Below are 21,925 nucleotides of genomic sequence, written 5' to 3'. Positions count from 1 at the left end.
TCTTTGAGGATTTGTTTTTGGGGGATTTAATTTTTTGAGTTCCAAGTATATTTTAGATATGGGGCCCTTGGCTTTATATGGCTAGTGAAGATCTTCTCCCAGTCTGTGGGTTTTCTATTGATCTTGCTAGCTATGTCCTTTGCCATGCAGAAGCTCTGCAGCTTCATGCAATCCCATTTGTCCAACCTTTTTTTGATTTGTTGTGTTTCTGGGTCTTTAAGAAAATTTTGTCCTGTGTCAAGGAGACCTATTCCTTCCTGTAATGTTTTCAGGGTGTCTGCTTTGAATCCAAGGTCTTTGATCCATTTGGAGTTGATTCTTGTGTAGGGTGATATAAAGGATCTAGCTTTAGTTTTTTACAGCTGTTTAACCAGTTTTGCCAGCACCATTTACTGAAGAGGCTGTCTTTCTTCCATTCTATTTTTTTTAGCTCCCTTATTGAAGATTATGTTGTTATAGGTCTGTGGATTCATTTCTTGGTCTTCTGTTCTATTCCATTGGTCCTCAGGTCTGTTCTTATGCTAGCACCAAGCTGTTTTGATTACTATGGCTTTGTAGTAGAGTTTGAAATTTGGTATTGATATTCCTCCAGCACTGTTTGTTCTGCTAAGGATTGTTTTTGCTATTTGTGGTCTTTTATTGTTCCTTATGAATTTTTGGATTACTCTTTCTATTTCCTTGAAGAATGAGGTTGACATATAGATAGGTATCACATTGAATTTGTAGGTAACCTTTGGCAGTATTCAACTGCATATTTTATACATTAAACTCAGGAGTTCTTCAGACTGCGAAATAAACATTTTTCTTATTTTTATGCCCAAACTTTTGCACAGTTATATACTCCAGATTCAATTTTGCTACAGTGGATACTTTACATCGATCTTCCAATTAGTGTTGAATTTGAACTAATCCACTTAGACTATATACATTTCTTACATCACTTTAATAATGGGTCAATCTGGATTGTGTGAGTATCTTTGATTGGGAATGTTCAACAGCCTGAAGTAGCTGTGCAACCTGAGAATTGAGTTACTTCTTGGGATCGTTGGCATTGAGTTCTAAAGAACTGGATCTATCTTTTGCTGAGCTCTGTCTCAGGACTCGCAGGATGTGGTTAGACCATGAGCTAACTCCTTTAACCTTCTTCTTTTTATTGGAGCAGAAGGTAGTGGTTGATGAACAGAAGAGTTTTCTAGACTTTTTAGGTAGTAGACCTGGTGGGCTCCTTACTGATGGCTACAAAATGATGTCAGGCTGTCTAGATAATAGTGTGACTTTTTCCTCCTGTGCCTGAATCCACAATATAAAATTTGTAAATTGGAGTGAATCTTGCTGGCAAATGGAAGTTTTGCTCTTCTAATTTTTTTTTATAACTTTGGGGGTATAATAAAGGTCATCCAATTTTTCAGATTCATCCATCTAAACTTTTTTGGTCCATCTGTTTTTGTCCTGGCACGCTCAGTGGTAAATGCCTCATTTCAGAGCTGCTTCATTGCTCTCCCAGAACACAGAAAAGAGAACACTCAAAATTATTATTAATTTCTAAATAAAACAGGCCAGGTCTTATGTTCTCCTAAAAATGGAAACAGTGCTTTTTTTTTCTTCCTCAAACTGTACAGGGGGTAAGATTTCAGCATGGTTTATAGGAAAATGGCTTTCAAACTCCTTTGCAGGAAAAGGCAATTAACCGTTGGTTAAGCTGGCAGTAGTGCCTGGACAAGGGGGGGGGTAGAGATGAGGGGGTCAGGTTGTGATTCCCTTCGGCAGTCCATGTGGCTCTTTCCTGGCAGAGCGCCCCTACATGTCAAAGTAAGCCGAGCACGCCAGGAATGAGGCAGTGTGAGGAGAATTAGATACCAAGGCTGAGCAGTTTACATTTTTATTTCTTCCCTTTATCCCTCTTTTTTTTTTAAAAAAATGATGACAGTTTTTAAGATAAAGAAACTTAGCTTTGTGCACAGAATAAGCTACATAAAATTATTTTCAAGAGGCCATATTAAGCTCTGAGATAAAATTTTTTGCATTTGGAATAATCAAGTGCAAAGTTGAAATTGAAAAGGGACAAAACAAGCAAGGGCTAATCTTGTTACCAAAGTGTGGCTACATTGGAACCTTGTCCTCAAATTTGGAGCTTGCTGTACAAACAAGGTCAATGAGTCTCAAGGTATTTGTTCCTGACTCTGTCATGAACCTGTTCTGTGTTCATGGTGGGAAGATACTTCAAATAGCATCTGAATGAACAGAATGAGAGTGAGTAAGAGTGAATTAAAGAAGAATCTGGGAAAGCATAGCATTTAATCAAACCTTTATAAAGCACTGGTGGTGTGGTGTACATCATACTGTGTCTAATAAATGATTTTTAATCAGGAGGCTGCTTATCTTTCATAAGGAAATATGATAATCAGCACTATGGGACCAGGCATAATTAAGTACAAATGGTGCCTCAAGGTCATCTGTCCCTAACATTTGCTTTATGGTAGTGACAATTCCAACCATCTGAATGAATCCTTGCATCTGACATTCCTGATCTAGTCACTAGTCAGTGGCAGAAGGAATGTGCGTGTGTGTGTGTGTATTTGATTTAAGTTTTAAAACACATTGTTCTATATCTAGCTGCATTTCTAAGGTCTTACAACATAGGAGACATTGTGCTAAATGCTTTGAAAGGTATAGTTAAAAAGTGTCAGTGTTTCCTGCTGTTAATTACTTTTATAGCCACAATGACCAAAATACCTGACAGAAACAATTTAAAGGGAGGAAAGATTCAGTTCATTCTCACTTACAGAGGTTTCCATCCATCATGGTGGGGAGGGTATGGACTAGCAGAGCAGTACACATCATGGTGGACTGGAAACAGAGAGAGTGACAGGAAGATGCTAGGAATAACATACCCCGAGGAGATTGCATCTATGACCTATTTCCTCCAGCATGTCCCCCTCCCCCTTGTAAATTTTCCAGAACCTTCTCTAAATAGTGTCAGCTGGATAACTGTGACCAATACTTGAATTTTAAACATTTATTTTTAATTTCTTTATGCCAGTCTTGGGGCTTAAATTCAGGGCCTAGGACTTGCCCCTGAGCTTCTGTGCGCAAAACTAGTGCTCTACTACTTGAGCCACAGCTCCACTTACAGCGTTTTTGGTAGTTAATTGGAGATCAGAGTCTCATGGACTTTCCTGCTGGGGCTGACTTCAAACTGGGACCCTGAGATCTTAGTCTCCTTAGTAGCTAGGATTACAAGTATGAGCTATTGGCAACCAGCAACATATAAATTTTTAAGGAGAGACTACTCTCACAATAAATACTGTTTCTTTTCTTTTTAATTGGAATGATTCTAAGTTTACCAAAAAAGTGTCAAGAGAAATACAGAGCTTAGTTTTTTATTTGAACCATTTGAGAACAAGTTGCTGACATTAAGCTCTGTCACCCTGATTGTCATAGCATTTCCTATAACAAATATATTCTTTTAGCCTTCATCATCACAGATACCAAAATATAGCCATGGAGACCACAGAATCCATTCATATCTGTCATTGTCCATAGCAAACATGGTCACCTCAAAATTATATGCTGCATTTATTGTCATATCTTTTATAAGTTCACTAATATGGAGCAATTCTTTAATTTTTTCCCTTTACTTTTGTGACCTTGGCACTTCTCAGCATCTTTCCAATGACTGCAGAACTACCATACTTCTTTCTTTTACAGAGTTAATGTTTCCAGATTAAATTATTCAGAAAGCAAGGGAAGAGGAGAAGGCAAGAGAAAAAATTGCTACTTTTTAATGTAAAAATGAGGTTATTTGATTTAATTTGATATCCATTATTCTTTCTTTGGTTTTCACTAGAAAGTTATGTCTCAAAACTATGTATGAGAAACTTCTTATAATCCCTCCCAGTGAGTTCAAATTAGTGTAAGCTGCTCTTTCTAATCAAGATAAATTTGTCGGCGTAGTGCTGGTGGCTCACACCTGTAATCCTAGCTACTCAGGAGGCTGAGATCTGAGGATTGCAGTTCAAAGCCAGCCTGGGCAGGAAAGTCTGTGAGACTCTTATCTCCAATAAACCACCAGAAAACTGGAAGTGGTGCCATGGCTCAAGTAGTAGAGTGCTAGCTTTGAGCTGAACAGGTGAGGGACAACGCCCAGGCCAAGCGTTTAAGCACTATGACCAATCAAAAAAAAGCAAACCCAGATAAATTTGTCTACATGTAACAGAGGCTCTAAATAATGGTGGCTTACACAAGCTACACAAGCTTACACTGGCACTCTACTTTTAAGCCATGCCTCCATTTCAAGCTTTTTGCTGAGTCTCTTGGATTTGTCTGTGTAGGCTGGCTTTGATCCTCATTCCCCAAATCTTAGTCTTCTGTGTATTTAGAATTATAAGCATGAGACACTGGGGCTTGACATATTTACATTTAAAACTAATATACGTTAAGCATTTGTGTGTTAGAAACTGTTTTAAGTGCAAAGCAAATACTAACTCATTCAGTACTTAATATCCCAATACTATAGAAGAGGAGATAGAAGCATAGAGAGGCTAAGCAATTCCTTTAAGGACACACAGCTAGTAAAAGAGAGATGGGATGACAGGTGTCTGGTTTCAAAACCCCTCTTCATAATAATTACCTAAGTCTGTCCCAGTCTTTATAACTCTAGTTTCTCAAGCATATACAGGCACAAGACTAATAAACCTTAGAATTTGCAATTGTTTTTACTGTTTTCCTCATTGAAAAATTATGGTTAATTTTTAAACTAAGAAGTGCTAACCCCACTTAAATGGACCTTAAGAAGTAAAAGACAAACATATTCATCAAATGCTAATTTTATACAATAGCCACACTTTCCATAATTTATCCTGACAATACTGTGGCCTGTGAGTTTTCTGTGTCAAGTAGCATTTTTTTGTCATTCATCAAATTGTAGTTATAAGATGAAGAGTCATATAGTCACAGGAACCCAAACTGAAAGGGGTGGGCCAGTTCAGTGAAGGGCAAAAAATCAGGGAGGAAGAACCTAGATTTAGGAAGCAAAAGCAGAGTGCTTTTGGAGGCATTTTAATTACAGATATCCATGGACTCTAAACATATTGTTGCAAATGTTTGTGCATGTTTTTGATGTAAAATGATTTCCACATCATGTGCCTGTATGTATATTGCCTTGTGACATAAGCAAATCACCCAATAGAATTCTTTCCTAAAGTAAAATGTACTTAAAATTTCTGGAAATAAGAGCTCTGGCTTAATAGTCAGCTTATTTAGATGCTAATATTAGCCTACTCATCAACCGTACTTGTTTCATCCTGAGTTGTTTTCCCCTCCATCAGATAGAGTCCAGGCACCTGTTCCCTCCCTCCCTCCCTTTTTCCCTCTCTTCTCGCTCCCATCCCTCTCCCTTCCATCTTTCCTTCCTTCATTTGTGCCAATACTGGGGCTTGAACTCAGGGCCTTGCATTCTTGCTTGTTTTATATATAAATATATGTATTTTTTCTTTAATTTAATTTTTTTCTGGCTTGCCTTTTTATTTTGTTTTAAAATTTTTATTGTAAAGGTGATGTGCAGAGGAGTTAGAGTTATATAAGTCTGGTAGTGACTTTTTGAACAGTGTCACCTCTTCCAACATTTTCTTCCAGTTTTTCCCTTCCAACATCTCTCCTGACAAGTTGTATAATTCATTTTCAACATAATGTCTAGTGAGTATCATGCTGCATTTGTTCACCCTTTCTCTCATCATTTCTGGGCTTCTCCCTACTCTCCCCCAAACAGATAAACTTATATACAAGACAAAATGTACAGAAAACCAAAACAGTGACAAAGGAGGAAAAAAAAGCAAAACAAGAAACTTCTTGATTCCATTTCTTGGAGTTCATTTTAATAAACATCATTTTATTTGATCATATGCACATAGCTGTTGTGATCCTCTCCTAAGAATGTCCTCCTTTTTTCTCACTGTGTGAGTGTGAAAAGTCTCCAATTAGAATGGCTATCATCAAGAAAACTAACAATAACACATACTGGGTGGGGATATGGCCGAAAGTGAACACTACAACACTGTTGATGGGACTGTTAGCTTGTTCAACCACTCGGGAAAGCAGTATAGAAGTTCTTCAAAAGACTAAACATAGAGCTTCCCTATGACACAAAAATTCCACTCCTGGGCATTTATCCAATAGATCACAAACAAGTTCACACTAAAGCTACCAGCACAACTATATTCACTGCAGTATTGTTTATTGTAGCCAAGATATGGAATCAACCTACATGCCACTCAATGGATTAAAAAATGTGGTGTATGTACACAATGGAATTCTATGCTTCTATCAGAAAGAATGATACTGTGCCATTCATAAGGAAATGGAAAGACTTGGAAAAATTATATTAAGCAATATAAGCCAGGCCCAAAGAAAATATGTTGCATGGTTTCTCTATTTGTTGTTTTATTTTTTTCTACTCAAATATGGCATTTTACCACTTGAGTCACATTTCTTCTTTTAGCATTGCTGGTTACTTGTAGATGAGTCTCGTAGATTTGTTTGCCTGTCGCTGGCTTCAAATCACAATCCTCAGATCTCAGCCTCCTGAATATCTAGGATTACAGGAACAAGCCACCAGTGCCTGGCCCTGCTTACTTTTCTTGCTCAAGGTTATTACTTTTCTAATCTCTTGAATGTATTAGATCTCCTTCTTCTAAAGACCCCATGAGACTTGTATGCAAGTTATGGTATAGAAAAAAGGTTAGAATAAGTCTATTCTGCTACAAGAAGGCTCAGGTCTGGCCCAGGGTCTAGCAGGGAGGCCTTGCAGGTCCAATCCAGGATGTTCTGGGTCCTGAAGAGCACAATTTGAAGCCCATTCAGTTCATCCTCCTATTCTCATTTTAGAGTCAAGTAAACTAAGACCCAGAGGCAGAGATTTAGCAGATACAGGAGAGAGAAAGTTCATTTCATTAACTTAATCAGCAGCCTGTGTATTAACCTAAACTTTATGACTATTGTTCAATTATACTTTCTTCTTTAAAAGACAACAAAGTCTCTGAAATGTAATATCTGTTTATAGACATTATGATTTTTTATCAGTTTTGTCTTTCTCTTTGCTGAAGTACATATCCATTTTTGTCAAATGGATGCTAAGCCTGATTGAATCATTTCCACTTGAAACAACACAGTCAAGAACTTTGCAAGAGATTTGCAAATATGTAAGCTCTGAATCTAACCTCATTTTCCAGATGAAAACACTACTTTTCTCATTCCTCGTGTCCTGATTTTTGAGAGTGACACTGGCTGCTGCCTTTTCCTACTCTTACCATCCTTTCAGTTGCAAAATCTTTTTTTACTCTTTTAGTGATACTGGGGTTTGAACTTGGGCTTCTATTTGATGGGTAAGCACACCCCTTTTATGCCTTAGTTTTTTTTTTCAGGTAGGATCTTCACTTAGTGTCCACACTCCCAACCCATTGGGGGCTGACTTCAGACTGTAATCCTCCAATTTACAGTCTTCCATATAGCTATAACAATACCTGGCTCATTTGTTGGGATGTACTTATGCTAACTTTTGCATAGTCTGGCCTCAAACTGTGATCCACCTAATCTCCATCTGCTGAGTGGTCAGGATTACAGGTGTGAACCACTGTACCTGGCTCCATTTCAACATCTTCAATTAAGTTGAATGAATTGGATTTTGTAATTTTTCTCCATGACAAATTAAACCTGAGTGGTGGCTACAGATGGCTCTTGACCTTCACATTGAGAATGGAGATAGACAAGGGAACAGGTTTTGGATGTCTTCCTGCCCTCTCTGCTTGTTTTGTCTTTCTCTCCTTGGTAAATTCTCCAACTACTGGGAAAGTGAGGGCCCCACTGACAGCTGAAGCCCGCTGCAAGCTGGGTTTCTTCTGGCCTGCCCGCTGCAAGCTGGGTTTCTTCTTGCCTGATTTGACTCCTTCGATTGTTTGCATGTTTTCAATGAGAGGGATTCTTCAGCTGTCCTCCCTCGTGCTATTCTTTCTCAATCTCTGCTTTGGTTTTTTGTTAAGGGTCCCTCCCAGAAGGCTCTGTGAGGAAAGCTTGGTTCTCAGGTGGGAGAGATTTGGGAACTGATTTGATCAAGAGGGCCTCACCTGTGGATTCATTGAGGGTAGTCACAACTTTTCAGTGTCTAGTTGGAGGAAGTAGGTTATTGGAGGCATGTCCTGAAGGGTTTAGCTGGTCCTGAGCCCCTTGTGGTCTCTCTCCCTCCTGGCTGCAATGAGGTGAGCAACATTTTTCCACTCTGCCCTTTGGCCAGGATCCACCCATTTACCACAGCCCTAGACACAAAGGAACCAGCCAACCATGGACTGAAACCTTGCAGACGGTAAGCCCAAATTATTATTTTCTCCTTCAATTTGTTTTTATCAGCTGTTTTGTTACAAATGCAAAAAACCAACACAAATCCCACCTTCCTTATTACTCAGTGAGTCAAGCATCAAGTGCTGTGGATGCCTTGCCTACCTCTGCTGTTATGTTCCCCCTCCACCTTCCGATCCGGCAGATTGTGAAGTGAAATTTCTTTAATACAAACAATCCACTGAACATCATAGCTTAACCTAGTCTACCTTAAATACCCCCAGATACTTACGTTAGCTTCTTATGGTTGGGCAAAATCAGATAACACTAAGTCTGTTATGTAATAAAGTATTGAAGAACTCATATCATTTATTATAAACCAGTATCCAAAAATCATGGGCCATCTAATATCTTGTGGAGTGTCATATATCCTCAGGATCCTGTGGTTTGCTGTGGCACTGCTGCCCGGCATAAGGAAACAATATCCTTCTTGTTCTCTCTCTGGACCTCAGGAAAACTAGATTTAAAACCTGAAGTATGTCTTCTGTTAAGTGAATATTATTTTCATGCCATTAGAAAGTAGATAAAGTTATGGTTGTGAACCTTCAATATTTCTCTTCATGCTCTCTTTAGAAATACACAACTTCCAAGTCTTTCCATTGTGTATATATACCACATTTTCTTGATCCATTCATCTACTGAGGGGCATCTGGGTCGGTTCCATATCTTAGCTATAGTAAATAGTGCTGCAATAAACATAGTTGTGCTGGTAGCTTTAGTGTGGTCTTCTTTGTATACATTTGGCTAAATGCCCAAAAGTGGGATTGCTGGGTCATAGGGGAGCTCTATGTGGAGTCTTTTGAGGAACCTCCATACTACTTTCCAGAGTGGTTGAACAAGTTTATACTCCCACCAACAGTGCAGTAAGGTTCCCTTCTGTCCACATTCCCTCCAGCATCAGTTGTTTTTAGAGTTCTTCATTTTAGCCATTCTAACTGGAGTGAGGTGGAATCTCAATTTTGTTTAGACTTGGAAAAAATTATATTAAGTGAAGTAAGCCAGGCCCAAAGAAACATAGGTCCCATGGTTTCCCTTATTTGCAATATCTAGTATATTGCATATCTAGTATATGTCTGAGTCAAGCAGAAAAGGTCAGATAAGGTGATGTTAGGGAAATGAGCCCTAAGATACGTATTCAAATGTTTTTTTTCTTTCATGCGATCGTTTCTAACACATTTATAAGATTATTTCTTTGTTGCTTTGTATGTCCCTTCCCCACAGTATAACCCCTGCTTTCACTGTAGTTATGTGGGTATAATTTGCGGAGGGGAAGGGAAAAAACAAATTGTTTAAATAGGGATACAGGTGGACCCATTGCAACAATGAGATGTACAAGTCATTATGTCGAAAACGAACTTTGGTGGGGGTGTGGGGAGCGGGGATGATTGGGTGGGGGGACAGGGGGAGCATGGGAAGGGAAGGGGAAACAAAGGAGGAGGCTACAATGCTTGATAAGAAATGTACTTATTGTCTAGCCCATGTAATTGTAACCCCTCTGTACAGTATTTTCACACACACACACAAAAGAAATGCACAACTTCTCACCCTCGGATACTTTATGGCTTTCTAAAAACAACCAGCTCAGTTAGCCTTGGGCTGAAGAGCTGAGGGACAGTGCTCAGGCCCAGTGGAGTAAACTCCTTATTCAAACAAATAGGTTTCGGGAATTCTTTTTATTTTTATTTTTTTAATAAATACGTTTTTTATTGTGAAAATACTGTACAGAGGGGTTACAGTTGCATGAGCAAGGTACGGAATACATTTCTTATCCAGCATTGTTGCCTCCTCCTTTGTTTTTTCCCTACCATCCCATCCCTCCCACCTCCTCAAATAGACTCCCCCCCCCAACCTAAATTGTAAAGTTCGTTTTTTGATGTGGCGTTTTGTACATCTCATTGTTGCAATGGATCAACCTATATCTCTATTTAAACATTTTTTTCTCTTCCCCTACCCAAATTATAGCAACATCAAATACAGTGAAAACGGGTTATACCATGGGGGAGAGACATACAAAGCAACAAAAAAAAATCACATGGTACCTTATTAATACGTTAAAAACAATAGCAAGGAAGACAAAAACCACTTGTATCCCTATCTTGGGGCTCACTTCGCTTAACATCATCTTATCTGACCTTTTCTGCTTGTCCCAGACATATACTAGTTATTGCAAATAAGGGAAACCATGGGACCTATGTTTCTATGGGCCTGCCTTACTTCACTTAATATAATTTTTTCCAAGTCTTTCCATTTCCGAACAAATGGGGCAATGTCATTCTTTTTGATGGAGGCATAGAATTCCATTGCATATCTATATATCTATATATCATATACTCTTGATCCATTCATCTACTGAGGGGCATCTGGGTTGGTTCCATATCTTAGCTATGGTAAATAATGCTGCAATAAACATAGTTGTGCTGGTAGCTTTAGTATGGTCTGGTTTGTGATCATTTGGCTAAATGCCCAAAAGTGGGATTGCTGGGTGATAGGTGAGCTCTATGTGAAGTCTTTTGAGGAACCTCCATACTACTGTCTGAAGTGGTTGAACAAGTTTACACTTCCACCAACAATGCAGTAGGGTTCCCTTCTGGCTACATCCCCTCCAGCATCTGTTATTAGATTTCTTGATTATAGCCATTCTAACTGGGGTGAGGTAGAATCTCATTGTTGTTTTGATTTTCATTTCTTTTATGTCTAGAGAGGTTGAACATTTCTTCATGTGTCTATTGGCCACTCTTTAGCCCACTTATTTATCGGGTAATTGTTTCTTTGAGGATTTGTTGTTGGGGAATTTAATTTTTTGAGTTCCAGATATATTTTAGATATGAGACCCTTGTCCATTGTATGGCTAGTGAAGATCTTCTCCCAGTCCGTGGGCTTTCTGTTGATCTTGCTAGCTATGTCCTCTGCCATGCAGAAGCTCTGAAGCTTCATGCAATCCCATTTGTCCAACCTTTCTTTGATTTGTTGTGTTTCTGGGTCTCTATTAAGAAAATTTTGTTCTGTGCCAAGGACACTTAGGGTTTCTCCTATTCCATCTTGTCATGTTTTCAGGGTGTCTGCTTTAACTCCGAGGTCTTTGATCCATTTGGAGTTGATTCTGGTGCAGGGTGGTATATAAGGATCTAGCTTTAGTTTTCTACAGGTGTTTAACCAATTTTGCTAGCACTATTTACTGAAAAGACTATCTTTCTTCAATTCTATTTTTTTTAACTCCTTTATCAAAGATTAAGTGGCTATAGGTCTGTGGGTGAATTTCTGGGTTTTGGATTCTATTCCATTGGCCCTGAGGTCTGTTCTTGTGCTAGTACCAAGCTGTTTTGATTACTGTGGCTTTGTAGTCAAGTTTTAAATTTGGTATTGATATTCCTCCCGCATTGTTCTTTCTGTTAAGGATTGTTTTTGCTATTCAGGGTCTTTTATTGTTCCATATAAATTTTTGGATTGCCTCTTCTATTTCCTTGAAGATTGAGGTTGGCATATTGATAGGCATCACATTGAATTTGTAGATAGACTTGGGAATTATTGCCATTTTCATGATGTGGATCCTTCCAATCCAGGAGTGTGGGAGGTTTTTCCACTTTCTAAGTTCTGTTTTGATTTCCTTTTTCAGGTTTTAAAGTTTTCATCATGGAGGTCCTTCACTTCTTTGGTTAAGTTAATTCCTAGGTATTTTATTTTTGTGGGGCTATTACGAATGGAGTTGCTTTCCTAATTTCAGCCACACTTTTCTCATTGTTGGCATACAGAAAAGCCATTGTTTTTTGAGGGTTAATTTTATACCCTATTACTTTGCCAAAGTTTTGAATCAGCTTGAGTAATTTGGGAGTGGAGTCCATGGGATTCTTTAAATATAAGATCATATCATCTGTAAAGAGGGAGAGTTTTACTTCATCTTTCCCTATTTGGATCCCCTTTATGTTTGGATCATGTTTTAAGTGCTCTAGCTAGGCATTCTAATACTAAATTGAAGAAGAGTGGAGAGAGTTGACATCCTTGTCTCATTCCTGAGTTTAGAGAAGATGGCTTTAGTTTTTCACCCTTGAGTATAATGCTGGCTGTAGATTTGTCATATACAGCCTTTATTGTATTGAGGAATGTTCCATGGATTCCTAATTTTTCCAAAACCTTCATCATGAAGGGTTGTTGGATCTTGTCGAATGCTTTTTCTGCATCTATTGAGATAACCATGTGGTTTTTATCCTTGCTCTTGTTGATGTGATGCATTATATAATTGATTTGCATATATTGAACCAGCTTTGCATCCCTGAAATGAATCCTGTTTGATTGTGCTGTATGATTTTTTTGGTGAATTGTCAAAATTGATTGGCCCAAATTTTGTTGAGAAATTTTGCATCAATGTTCATCAAAGAAATGGGTCTACAGTTCTCTTTCTTTGATGAGTCCCTGCCTGGTTTTGGGATGAAGGTTATGATGGTTTCATAGAAAGAGTTTGGCAGTGAATTTTCTCTTTCAATTTCATTGAAGAGTTGGAGGAGTATTGGTGTGAGTTCTACTTTGAAGTAGAATTCCACTGTAAATCCATCTGGTTCTGGGCTTTTCTTAGGTTGTAGATCTCTTGTTGTTGTTTCTATTTCACTGCTTGATATGGGCTTGTTAAGTTGGTTGAACTCATCTTGGTTTAGTTTCAGCATGTCGATATTTGCTAGGAAATCTTCCATTTGTTCCAGATTCTCAAACTTATTAGCATAAAGTTTTGAGAAGTATTCTCTTATAATGTTCTGAATCTTGGTTGTTTCTGTGGTGATGTTTCCATTCTCCTCTCTGAGTTTGTTTATTTGGATGTGTTCTCTTCTTTTTCTGATAAGATTTGTTAAGGGTCTGTCAATTTTGTTAATTTTTTTGAACAACCAACTCTTTGTTTTGTTGATTTTTTTCTATGGTTTTTATGGATTCTAATTAATTTAATTCTGATTTAATTTTAATTATTTCTTTCCATCTAAGGGATTGGGGTTTAGCTTGCTGCTCTTCTTCAAGGAGGTTCAGATGTCTCATTAAATTGTTGGTTTCACATAGGTCCCATGGTTTCCATTATTTGCAATATCTAGTATATGTATGAGTCAAGCAGAAAAGGTCAGATAAGGTGATGTTAGGAAAATGAACCCTAAGATATGTATTTAAATGTTTTTTTTTCTTTCATGCATTTGTTTCTAACTCATTTATAAGATTATTGCTTTGTTGCTTTGTATGTCCCTCCCCCACAGTATAACCTCTGCTTTCACTGTAAAAAAAATTGTTGGTTTCAGATCTCTCCAATTTGTTGATGTAGGAACTCAGAACTATAAACTTGCCTCTGAGTACTGCCTTAGCTGTGTCCCAGAGGAGCTGGTAATTTGTGTGTTCATTTTTGTTGAATCTCATGAATATTTGAATTTCCTTTCTAATCTCTTCCATGACCCACTTGTTATTCAACAGTGTGTTGTTCAGCCTTCATGTGATACAGGACTTACTTCGGTGGCTTTTGGCATTGAGTTCTAATTTTATTCCCTTATGGTCTGAGAGAATGCAGGGCATAACTTCAATGTTTCTGAATTTGGACAAGTTTGCTTTGTGACCTAAAATGTGGTCTATTTTGGAAAATATTCCATGTGCTGCTGAGAAGAACGTGTATTCTGATGCTTCTGGGTGAAATATTCAGTAGATGTCTGTTCAATCTAGTTGATCTATGGATTTGTTTAGATCTGCAGTTTCTCTGTTGAGTTTTTGTCATTGATCTATCTAGTGGGGATAGATACTGATGTGTTAATGTCCCAATAATTAAATTCTTTGGATCTATGTGAGATCTCAGGGAAAGTAGTATTTCTTGGATAAATTGGGTGCTCCATTGTTTGGTGAATAGATATTTAGAACTGTAATATCCTCCTGAAGGAGAGATCCCTTAATTAGTATGTAGCGACCTTATTTATCTCTTCTCACTAATTTTAATTTGAAGTCTACTTTATATGATATTAGGATGGCAGCTCCTGCCTGTTTATCGTGGCTGTTTGCTTAGTAGATTTTGTTCCAGCCTTTCACTTTCAAAAGTTGTTTGTTTTTTAGGGCAAGTTGTGATTCTTGAAGGTAGCAGATAGAAAGACCTTACTTTTTAATCCCACTAGACAGTCTATGTTGATTAATTGGAGAGTTAAGTCCATTAATATTGAGAGTTAGGACAGAGAGGTGTTTGGTAGTTCCTGCCATGTTATCCACCTTCTGGGAGCTGTGACAACAGGGTTCTTCCTATGGTTCTTGGATTCTCAGTTTGGGTGTGCTTTCTTGGTCTCTATTGTGATGTTGTTGGTTTTATATGTGTAGGATGTCTTTAAGTATCTTTTTGCTTTTCTTTGGGTCCCGTCGGGGGGCCTGAACTCTGGGCCTGGGCTCTGTCCCTCAGCTCTTCAGCTCAAAGCTAGCACTCTACCACTTGAGCCACAGCACCACTTCCGGCTTTTTTCTTTTTGCTTATGTGGTGCTGAAGAATCAAACCCAGGGCCTCAGGCATGCAAAGCAAGCACTCTACCACTGAGCCTCCTTCCCAGCCCCTTTAAGTTTCTTTTGTAGGGCTGGTTTGGTGGAGATATATTGTTTTTGGTTTTCTTTTCAATGGAAGGTTTTTATTTGACTTTTGGTTATGAAGGAGAGTTTAGCTAGGTACATTATTCTTTGTTGATAGTTGTTTGTCTTTAGGGTGTGGCATACAAACATCATTCCAGTCTCTTTCTGCTTTAATTGTCTCTGCTGAGAAATCTGAGGTGATTCTAATTGGTTTCCTTTTATGCATGATTGATCTTTTCTCCTTGACAGTTTGAAGGATCCTTTCCTTGGTCTGAATTTTTCCTGTGTGGATTATAATGTGACAGTGGGATGTCCTATTCTGGTCTGGTCAATTTGGGGTTCTAAAAGCTTCTTGTCTCTAAATAGGCCTATCTTTTTGCATGTTTGGGAATTTCTCTGCTAGGATCCTGTTCAATAAATTGCCTATACCTTTAACTTCTGTCCCTTGGTGCTCCTCTACTCCCATTATCCTCAGCTTAGGCCTTCTGATGATGTCTTCCAAATGTTTAATAGATCTATCATATTTCTTGGATTTGTGTTGGATAGTTGTATGTTCTTTCTCTATAACATGTAGGCTGTCTTCAATCTCTGAGATTTGATCTTCTGCATGGTCTAATCTACTGTCAAGACTTTCTACTTTGTTTTTTTATTTCCTTTCCTTCTAATTGTTCAGCTTTGATGGATTCAAATTCTTTGTTGGAGCTTTTTTTAGATATTGTATGGACTTCTTTACTTCCTTAATTTGGTGTTCAGTGTTTATTCTCAAATCCCTCAGTTGATTTGTTATGGTTTCATTGGACTCCCTTTCCTTCTGTCAGGCTGCATTCAGCATTCCCTTTGTAGTCTCCATGGATTCCTTCAGCTGTCTGCTTTTGGATTCCATGAATGCTATATTGATCTTTGTCCATTCTCAACCCTCTCACGCAATTCCTGTATTACTCTTTGAACAGCTTCCTCACAATCATGCAATTCCTGTTTTTCTCTTTGACTGTTCTTGGCCTGCTCATGCAATTCCTGTCTTCCTCTTTGACTGTTCTCAGCCTGCTCAGGCATCTCCTGTTCTTTGCCTGTTCTCAGCCTGCTCATGCAATTCCTGTATTAATCTTTGAGTAGCTTCCTCATTCTCATGAGATTCCCGTATTAATCTTTGGTTTGCCTCCTTTTACTCCCTATCATGCTCACACTGAATCCTTTGCAAGTTTTCAATCTTTTTATTCACCATGTTTTCAGTAGTGGTTGTAAAGCTTTTTGGGAACTCTCCTCTGGATTATTCATTAACTGTTCTGTCACCTGATTATCATGAGTGGAAATTGAGATACCCAGACTTGCCATTTTTCTTGTGTTTCTCTTGCTTGTTCTGCCCACTTGGTATGAAAGTAACACCAATTTTGTGCTAGAACACTGTTTTAAGGCAAGAATAAACCAGAATTCTGTAGTTGCACAGTCCAAATGGCTGCAGATACAATCTAGTTCAACAGATACAATCTATTCAACATCAAAAAGTTTGGATTCATGGGCATAGAACATCAAAGAGGGATTCAGCAAACCAGAAATTATTAGAGAAAAATAGGATTAGAGGAATGTGGAGAGGTACAAGGAGAGTGTATTAACCAAGTTGTAATCTCTGAGAAAGATATGGATTGGACAGAATGATAGGAGAGAGAGATAAAAAGCAAGAAAAAAAAGGAAAAACAAAAATTTAAAATTTAAAAATGAAACACTTAAAAATTATGTAAGTATAAAGAAATTATATTGAGAGAAAAGGATAGGATTAGAGGTTGGGAGACATAAAAAGGAAACATGAAAAATAAAAAATTCTTGAAATTGGAATACTTGAAAATTATATAGTTGTACATATTTATAAGATGATTTCTTTGTTGCTTTGTATGTCCCTCCCCCATGGTTTAACCCCTACTTTCACTGTATTTGATGTTGGTATAATTTGTGGAGGGGAAGGTAAAAAACAAATTGTTTAAATAGGGATACAGGTAGACCCATTGCAACAATAAGATGTACAAGATTTTATGTTGAAAAACGAACTTTACAACGGTTGGCTAGGGGGGAGGGAGGTGGGAATGGGAAGGGATGGGAAGGGGAAACAAAGGAGGAGGCAACAATGGTTGATAAGAAATGTACTCATTATCTTTCCCATGTAATTGTAACTCTTCTGTACAGTATTTTCACAATTAAAAAATTATATAGTTATAAAGAGATAATATTACTATTAAAGAAGTTAAGTGTAAAGGTTGTGAATTCAGTAATAAATTTCTAAATTGTGTGTACACAATGGGAGATAAGGTCTAATAATTGATGACGGGTATATATCTGGGCATGAGCAGCACAATAATTAAGGCATGAAAAAAGAATGAGAGGAAAAAAGAAAAGGAAAAAAGGAAAAAGAAAAAAAATGGACCAAAAGGTCAAAAGAGATTTTTAAAAAAGCAAACACACATATACACCTAAAATAAAAATTATGAGAGAAAAATAATAGAAAATAATTTTAAAAAATTAAAAAAGGTAGAAAAAAAAGAGTTATTTTTTTGGGGGGGGGAGGTGGAGAAGATCTTGTATCTCCTCTGTGTCCCTAACCAGTCTCTTGGTGGAGTCTCTGGTTTGCTTGTGGTATTTGTTTTCCTGTGGCTTGTTTGGTTTCTTAAGTCTGTTTGTTTGAGCAAACAGAAAAATGCTCTGTGTTACCCAGAATTTTGTGATCCCCCTCTCAGGCTAGTTCAGTGGGAGGGAGATCTGCTTTGAATATCACAAAAGGGAGATGGCTGTTTCCTCTAGATTGAAGTTGATGTGATGAGGCTAGATTCTGGGTAGGGTTGAGGCCTATCAGTAGCTTTTCCCTGAGGGGCTAGCTTCTGGGACACAGAGCCTAGCCTGGAGCCATTCTCAGGATTCATGTTTAAGGAGTTTCAGTTGTTTGTCTTGGCTTCAGTGGGGAGGGGCAGCCTCTGCCTCTGTTTATCCAGTGAAGAAAGTCACTCCTCCAGGAGAGGAGCTTCCTTTGCCTGAGCATGGTGAATTTCCCCTGGGTGGAGCTGAGCTTGGCAGGTCAGGTCAGGTTCCTGTGACCTGTGGAATGGCCCATATTGTTTTCTTCCAAGGCTTGAGTTGGAGCTAGCTGCTGGGCCGGGCTTTTGTCAGTATCAAAGATGGAGATCTCCGGTGGTGGGGGAGGGACATCCTTCCCTCCTCTGCTCCGTGAGGAGTGAATATGTCAGGGTCCTACTCATGCCAGACTCTTGGTTCCTGGCCTGTCCCTGTTCTGCAATCTACAGGATGAATCTTGCTGGTGGTGAGTAGAATCTGCTCGAATTCTGTGTCTTGTGCTTTTGTCCTTGACTCTCTCTGTTGGTATGATGGCCTTGGCTATAGCCATTGCTGCCACTGCCACTGCCACTGCAGCTGCATTCGCCTCTATCAGCAAGTGCTCAGATCTTTCTCCTTGCCTGGATTTTCTCTCTCTGGCCAAACTCTCTGTACTGTGATGGCACACTTGGTGTGATTCTCTAGCCTAGGACTTTTCACTGGAACACTAAAGCTACTTTCTGTGCAAGAGCTTGTTTAGCCTCCAGCTTCTCCTCCACCATCTTCCTGGGTCTTCCTTATCAGGTTTCAGGAATTCTTGATGAAAACTCACTTTTTTTTTTGTTTTTACTGTCTTGCAAGATTTTATAAGGGATTTTTTTTATTATGTTTTACTTTTTTATACATTTTATTGTAAAAATATGGTACAGAGGGTTATAGTTACATGAGTAAGGTAATGAGTACAGTTCCTATCAAATCTTGTTACCTCTTCCTTTGTTTTTCCCCTAACATCACTTCCCTCCCACCTCCACAACTACACTTGCCCCTCCCATAAGGAATATTTTTTTGTGTGTTTATAAGCAACGTTAGTTCACCTTTAGAAAAACGGCATAACAAAATAAAATATGATTGTAAAGCTATAGATTTAAGGAACTAACTAAATGTAGAGCAGGCCTGTGGTTTTTGACAGTGTTCGGCCTCACACAGCCTATGGTGCTTCAATATTGATATCCACTTGGATATGTTGGGAAAGTGAAGGTTTTGTTCATGCAAAAGAGACATGCAAATGAGAGAATCTAAGAGATTGTTTTTGGAAAATGTGTTAGAAGGCTGCTTATTTCCCTGGAAGTTTTATATTTACATTCAACCTTTTCTTTTTTTTTTTTTTGCCGTTTGTGGGGTCTGAACTCCGGGCCTGGGTACTGTCCCTGAGCTCTTCAGCTCAAGGCTAGCACTCTACCACTTGAGCCACAGTGCCACTTCCAGCTTTTTCTGCTTATGTGGTGCTGAGGAATTGAACTCAGGGCCTCATGCATGCGAGGCAAGCGCTCTACCACTGAGCCACCTTCAACCTTTTCTTTAGATGATATTTTGTCATCAGGAAGAAGTGTTAGAATAATTGAAAAAGGTGTATTTGATGATCAGTCTCCAAATTTGCTTCTCTGGTAATCTTAAATGTGTAAATCTTCTAAATGGTTTTGAATTTAAACTATTAACCAAAAACTGCAGTGGGAGAAATACACATGTCTTGATATTAATCACAATGACAAATAATGCTCCATTGAAACAAGCAATGCTAAATTTATTAAACTTACGAAACTGAGGGAAAACCTGAATAAGTCTTCTAGACTTAACCCCTTTGCTTGCTCTTAGTTGTTTTTAGTTGACTTTGGAAATCATCAGTTTCAGAGGCAGAGATAACAAACACAATTGTAAAAGTTAAGTTTGATCATGTATGTGCTGATTACTTTCTTTTTCTTTTCTGTGTTGTCATTGTAGCATGAACTCAGTGTTTCAACTTCCCCTTTCTTTTTCTTGTTCATAGCTAGTACTACCATTACAGCCACACTTTCAGTTATGTGTTTTTTGTTTTTCTGGTAAATTAGAGATCAGAATCTCACAGATTTATCTGCTGAACTATGATCCTCAGATCTCAACCTCTTGAGTATTTAGGATTATGGATGTTACTGACTGGTGGTGCCTGGCTTTGCTGCTTGTTCTGTAACTTTGAACCACCTTTCCCATAAAATATCCCTGAACTCTATCCTCCAAAAGAGATTTAAGATTTTCTGTCTTGTTTCCATACATTAGTATCTTGTGAATAAATTCCTTTTTGCAAAACTTATTATTTAAATGATTGGAGTGTTGTGTGGCTGACAAATACACCACTGTAAGGAGAATAGAAGTTTCTTAGAAAGGAGTTGGTACAAAGTTGAAGAAATCTTTAGGAAACTTATGACTGAAGAAATAACACACAAACAACAAGCGTTGATAAAGCATGTAAACTATAAAGAGTTTTTGACATGTGTGTGACCTGTAGCCAATAAGTTATATTAGCTGGTATGCCTATGAGCATTTTCTATATTTGCATGCCCATGAATAATTAGAAATAATGATTTTAATTACTCAGGACATGATAGGTGTTTAATATCTAACCTTATCCACTAAATACTATTCCAAGCCAGGAAAAAATTTAACAATATCCCATGAGCTTTGCTTCCAAGACCCAATGTAAGTATGTTGCCAATGAGAAAACTTTGTTTTCTGACCCTTGAGATGTTTTTAGGAACATAGAATTTGTGTCATCAAATGAAATGCATTGCCTACATACAACTATTTTGACACAAGTATATGTAAAATTTGTTTATTATATTTTATCTTTTAATAATCAGCTACTTTAGCTGTTTCAAGAAAGATAAAATCTTTGAATGAGAAGAGTTGCTGAGGCCAGCACTCTGAGCATCCCTCCCTGGATTTTAGAGAACCTTGTGACTTTGGGGGTGTTGATTATACAGATTGGTGAAATTTGTTGATATTAGACTCACAGCAGGCTGAGACTTCAGAAAGCTCAGTAAGTGGCTCTCTTGTCCTTTGAAGGCATTTGTTTAGCTGTGGTATCAGTTATTACATTTTCAGAGTGTTTTATAACCCTTGGATTACATAGTTTGAAAGAGATTATATTGAACGAAGACGTAACAGATGGCGTAAAGAGGGGAAAGCCAATCTAATCCAAAGTGTGGTAATAAATGAATTTTTATTTAATTAGTATGCTAATACTAACAGGAAAGTCAATATAACCAACACCAAAGATACATTGCATGTGTGTATTATAATCAACACTGATGGGGGAGTGTAGTTGTGGAGGTGGGAGGGAAGGGAAGGTAGGGGAAAAACAAAGGAGGAGGTAACAATGCTTGATAGGAAATGTACTCATTATCTTGCTCATGTAACTATAATCCCTCTGTACAGTATTTTTTACAATTAAAAACGTGTTAAAATGCAAAAAACAACCCCAACACTGGTATGTGATGCTGTGAGCTGTAACATTGACATACTTGCTTGTATACTACATGTTCCAAGAGTTAGAAAGGAAATAACCTACTGTTTTTGTAAGTGACAATGGATGACTGCTTTGAACAATTCTCAGTCTACTTTTGAGTGTTCTGAAATGTTTGGCATAAGAGTTGCAGGGTAGAGCTGATGCTTGAGCCAGGTGCGTGATACCTTCACAGCTGCAGGCTGTGTGATTGCAGGAAAAAAAAAAAACCCAGAGAGGCACAGTCCGTGATCCCAGGGGGAAAAGATTGGAAGGAAATCAGGAATTATAGGAGTCTGGTTGAGTTGATGAGCATTCCAAAAAGGAAGACTGTCCTCTCTTCCAAGAGAACTACAGGGGAAATTAAGAAAGCATCCCAGAGAGACAAAGGATGTATATTTCCCCTTATATGTGGAAGCTAGATTTAGCCCACACATTTAATAAGTAAATACACTGGGTGGTTTGCAACTGTATACAAACTGAAATATGGTAGATTCGAGAGAAATGTCAACATAGCGGATTTCCTTAGAAAGGCAAAATAAAAGGTCAACTAAATAAACACCAGGAAGCAGGTACTTGAAAGGGGTGGGTGAGTTAAGAGGAAAAAGGTAGAGGAATGAAGTGGAGAAGAGGGGG

The sequence above is a fragment of the Dipodomys ordii genome, unplaced genomic scaffold (genome assembly GCF_000151885.1).
Source record: "Dipodomys ordii isolate 6190 unplaced genomic scaffold, Dord_2.0 Scaffold9, whole genome shotgun sequence".
NCBI lineage: Eukaryota > Metazoa > Chordata > Mammalia > Rodentia > Heteromyidae > Dipodomys > Dipodomys ordii.
The sequence above is the reverse complement of the archived record's forward strand: the minus strand, read 5'-3'. Positions refer to the sequence as shown.